Genomic DNA, 5,347 nt, shown 5'->3' with positions numbered 1-5,347 from the left:
ATAGTGAAGCAAAGATTTATGTGCAAATTGATGGAAACAGTTGTAAGCATCGAATGTCTACTCTCTCCTCTATCAATCTTCTTAATTTTTATGCAAAACTTATAAGATCTTTATCAAGATTAAGTCACATAGAAGAGAGAACATAGAAGTGATGCAAGATTTGTGAATCTTGTTAAAATTAAAGAAAAAAGGGCTACTTACATATAACCTTGGTTCATGCAAAGCAAAAGGATTGAATCATTTTGCAAGAGTTTCGTGCAATATTGATGTATGCAATGCAATCTTGTGTATTCTTGGTATTTGATCAAATTTTATGTATTGCAACCTTCCCAATAATCTTTTTACAATCCCCTTGTTCACAGAAAGTCATGAGGAATGAGGTTCTCATGAAAAACTTTCCCTCTTCAGAATTGCTACATTCAATCTTAACACTAAGGCATATATAGTTCTCACAAACTAGTAATAGGTAGAGAAGCCAATTGTGCTTATCAGCACAAAGAAGCAATAGGAGATGATAACCATGTAGCCAAAATACAGCACACCAGACACTAGAAGTAGAATGCGGCATATAGCAATAGATAGAGTGTTGAACACCCAAAGGTCAAGCATGCCCTCTACCACCAGTGGTAGTCTTCAATGCAGAGTTGGAAGTAGCAGAGCGCAATCGTAACCTCTTCATAAGTCATGATCAGGATTTAAAAGACAATGAAAAAGAACCTAAAGATGTAATAGAACTAGTTAAGCCATATGGAGGTGAGTATGACGAAGAACTCAATGAACATGGTCCCAAATGGTAATATGCCGGTTGCATATACCAAGCTTGCTCTAGAATTTGTATCAAAATCTTATTTGTTCTTAGTGGATCTAATACCCAAAATAGCTTCATAGAGATTACAAACCACAAGAATACCAATGCAAACATGATACCAAAAGGCACTACTCTAGAGGATTTGTCACCCCAAATCAATGCATTAAGGATAAAGAAGGCAACACCAGGAAATAAGAAGGTTGCCTTCAGTGTTCTTTCATGAGACAAAAAGGTAAAGCAAATAACATCAAGACCAGCATTTGATTGTGCTGCGCTCTATAGAACCATCATGCAACGTCATGAAGTTTTCTACTAGTGTGCTTTAGCAACTTCAAGAATAGCATCGACTATGATATCTTATGTGGAACCATCAAGCAACATCATAATGTCGTCTACCAACGTACCTCAACAACGTCAAGACCACCATCAACTTTGATACACTCATTTGCAATGTTCCATAGCTATAAAGCTTGGGAGAGGAACATATCCAAGAGTTGTTGCAAGATCAGGGTGTCCAGTTTTATCCAGTTTATGCTGGACTGGGACAATGCTTGGAGAGCAAATTTTGGGGGGCAAGGTACTTAAAATGAGATCAAGCAAATAATAAAAAATACACTTGTCCTTAAATTAACCTAATATTACTTAAATTAATATAAATTAGTCTAATTAATCAAAATTAATCAAAAATATGATAAAATGATAAACAAATGATCTTTCCATACTTAGAGTGATCCAATTTATTTTTCCATAGATGCAACATTACAAGTACACTAGTCCCTATAGGTTTTAGATGATTCACATCAAAAATGTAATTTTACTAATTAGATTATTAATATTTGCAGGCCTTCTGATAGTGTGGAAGAATTTTGAAAAAGAGATCATTAAAAATCCAACCATTGGATTTGCAATTTTTACTAACCACCACATTCTACTAATGTCTCAGTATCTACCCACTCTTTTGATCTACAAGATTGAGGATTTCAAGTGGTAGCTATTGTGGGTACAAAAAGTGGCGTATATTATAACACTTTAAAGACCTTGAAATATTTAAAGAAAATAGACAAATATCTTAAAATTTTCTCGAAAAATCAAGTTAAGCTCCATATTATGTGAAGATCTAAGGTACAAAGTGGGAATCTCATATGAGTTTATATGTAAAAGATATTAGCATTTTATGGAATCAGTTCAAATTTGGGACAGGGTATATACATTGACTTTGTACCTAAGAAAATGAGGACTTTTAACTATCTAATGCTTAATCAAATTATGCAACTATATTTCCAACTTTGAATATGATGTTCCAACAAAAGAATTTAAAACGAAATTCCTTCATTTACTAGGAGAGATTAGCCACTAAAGGTAAACAAATGCCTGTTTCTTTACTGTTTACAGGGTGCCTGAGTGGACAAAACTAGGCACCCTGATCTTGCAACCACCCCCAACACTCCCTCAAGGTGTATGCAACACCATAGTAACAAGCGCACACGGCATGCATTCAAGCTCAAGTTCAGACTGCACCATAGCACAACACATTGCTTTTGCATTTCCAACCATGCAAAACAATCGTTTCATGTTGGTGAGCACCAGAGCCACGCAAAATTGCATGGTCTAGCCATAAAGAGGGTAGCATGATCTCACCAGCATAGCAGCACTTCATTGCATTGTCTAGCTATACAGAGCATAGTAGGATCTCAATAGAACTATTTGGTTAAAAATACATATAATAAAAAAAAGCATTCTCATTGGCTGTGTTTTTCACCATGAATGGCCCTATCCATCGGATCTTGAATTTTTCGAGGTGCAAGCCCAACTTGGAGTTGTAGACCAATACCAGGTCCCCTTGCTTGAAAATTTTGTCCTTGAGATGCATGTCAATCCAGGCTTTCCTTCTCCATTGCACTATGTCACCTTGTAGCGAATTGTGTTGTCTTTCGTCCTCTAAGGTTAGGAGCTCATGTATTCCGTGCTCCCAGGATTCCTCCATTGGTAGCTTTTCTTGGATGGCCACTCTCAAGACTGGGCACCACAAATTCAATGGGCATTACTACCTCCAGCCCATAAACTAGTTTGATTGGCGTTTGAATGACTTTCTAAGATGTGCGGAATACCCATAGGGCGGCATCTAGCTTCTGGTCCCAATCATTTTAGTTGGAATTTATGATCTTTAAAATTTTGGTCAGAAACTTGTTGGTAGATTCTTCTTGGCCACTGCATTGTGGGTAATAGGCTGAGGACTTCTTGTGATAGATGAGGTACCTTTCCGTCAACCCTTTAATTACCTTGTTCATAAAACGGGTGCCCTGTTCACTGACTATTTCCACCGGAAATCCATGCCTAGCAATAATTTCCTTGAAGAGTAACTTCACCACCTCTTTTACAGAATTTCTTTTCACAACTTTAGCTTCCGGCCATTTGGTGAAATAGTTGGTTGCCATTCATGAACGAAAACAATAGCAGTATGGGCAAGATGACCAATCTATTAGAATCACCAGGTTGACCCATCCACTAACAAACATCACATTGCTTTGTTGCGCTATTAGCATCTTGCACGACTGTTGGCCACCAGAGGCCTACTTGCAAAAAATTTCGGGCTGTGATTTCTCCAACCATGTGTCCTCGAGTTATGCCACAGTGTGCTTCTATCAATACAGCTTTCTTCTCATGGTCCAGGACACACCTTCGTAGAATCTGGTCTATGCCTCTTTTGTAGACTTGCTCGGCAATCATTGTGAAGTTTCTTCTCCTCAAGGCGATCCTTTTCTTTCTATCAACAATGTAACTTTATGGGAATGTTCCATCCTCTAGAAACTGCATCATATCATAAAACCAATTCTTGTATGTGATTTCTTGAGATAACCTAAAATCTCCTAAATCAATCAACATGGTTTTTGGCCAATTCTATCTCCACCACTTAGGCTTGTGTGTGCCACTATGGTTTGATCTCTAGCATTAGCTGGGTGCATAGTAAGCATCCAAGAGGTTCTATAAGATTCTTGAGGAAGGGTGAAACATGGAAGTGGAGAAAGCAGAGCTCCAGTCAAATAGGGCACTTAGCCAGCTTTGGAGTTGCCGGGGAGAATTTTGAGTAACATCTGAAAAAGGGATAGGGCAAGTTACAGATCGTCCAAACCATCTCTTCCTCCTTAAACATAAATATGTAGTTGTTAGGGAGGAATTCCACTCTTTCCACCCAAAGACCTTGACTTTCCCAATTGTCACGAATCCATCTTTTGAGAATCACAACTAGGGGGCGAGCGCTGAAGAAGCAAACCCCAATGAGTGTCCTTGCTTACATCACACCTAATCTTAAACCAAATGAAGTATTCAGGAGATGAAAACAGATGTACCTTTGTTGGTTGAGTCATCGGCTCTTATGCGATCTTCCTTCTCCTTCTTCGTCACCTGTAGATCTCTGGGTAGCTCGAAGCTTGATGGGAGCAAACTAAATACCATCTGTAGTTGACAGATTTCCTTCTCCAAAAGGGATGATAGCTCAGCCCCAATCATCCTCAAGAAGTACTGTGTGATGGACCCCTTGTTAGACAGAGGTGTCAGGAGGAAGCTTGGGGGGTTCTTCCATGATTCAACCGATAGAGACAAGGGCGAAGAGAAGGCAAGGGAACACAGGGCTTCTCTAGTTCCTTCCACTGGCCCTTTGAGAGGTCTAACAAAAAAAGAAAAATTGGGACAACCTTGTGCCATTTGTTCCTTCTGAAGTGACATCGGGTTAACATGCATCTTCAAGCGAGTCATGGTGGGCAAAAGGGGGGAGAGGTCTACTCACCAAATCACATCCTAGACCATGCCACACAATGCACCTTTCCTTTAGTCCTAAGTCAGAGAGAGGTCTAGTGGCCAAATCACATCCTAGACCATGCCACACGGTGCACCTTTCCTTTGGTCCTAAACCAGGGAGGCTTTGCCAAACCTAGAAATTTCTCACCTAATGTGGGTTGCCTTGCCATGTGAGGGAATAAGATTGAGAGATCTTGACACGCAAGTGAGGGGAAGGGGAAGCAGAGGAGGGAAGGGGAGGTCAGCAAGACAACTTTCATCCATTTGCTCCACAACTGACCACCATCATTCCAAGTTCCGAAAATCTGTTAAAAAGGCTTGTTTTTTTCTTATATGAAGATTGGTCCAATTTTATAACATTTATATAAGTTGTAATTTTAAATCACATATTTCAAGGAGCGTTTTTTTAAGTCCTTAAGAGTTTTGCACCAATGTAGTAACTCGTAATTTCACCACATTTGTCTCAAGGAGCATCTTTTAAGACCTTCCTTTGTCCGGATGGAAATTGCATTGAATCTCTAGGGTTGCACCTGAGAGTAAGGGCCGCGGCCCTCAAATCTGGGAGCCGAGAGCTAGCCATACGACTGCTGAGAGGCACAAGCGGCTCATCACTCATAATAATCGCTAAGGAAGCTGCCAAGGCTTACGATGAGGCCACATGCCAACACCAACTTCCCTTTACTTTCATCAAAGTGCTCCAGAGCTGATCAGTATGCCCTTCTAGCCCTCTATGGCTTGTACGCA

At 39.8% G+C, this 5,347-nt stretch overlaps 1 pseudogene; it reads right to left on the bottom strand.

Moving 5' to 3' along the window:
• Positions 1-456: 456 nt before the first annotated feature.
• On the bottom strand, positions 457-1,253 carry LOC147606509 (transmembrane 9 superfamily member 7 pseudogene; annotated as a pseudogene).
• Between the last annotated feature and the right edge of the window lie 4,094 nt (positions 1,254-5,347).

The sequence above is a fragment of the Cibotium barometz genome, chromosome 57 (assembly GCF_041138505.1).
Source record: "Cibotium barometz isolate CiBa-2024 chromosome 57, ASM4113850v1, whole genome shotgun sequence".
In the NCBI taxonomy this organism is placed as follows: domain Eukaryota; kingdom Viridiplantae; phylum Streptophyta; class Polypodiopsida; order Cyatheales; family Cibotiaceae; genus Cibotium; species Cibotium barometz.
Note: the sequence above shows the minus strand (reverse complement) of the source record. Positions and strands in the feature narration are given on the sequence as shown.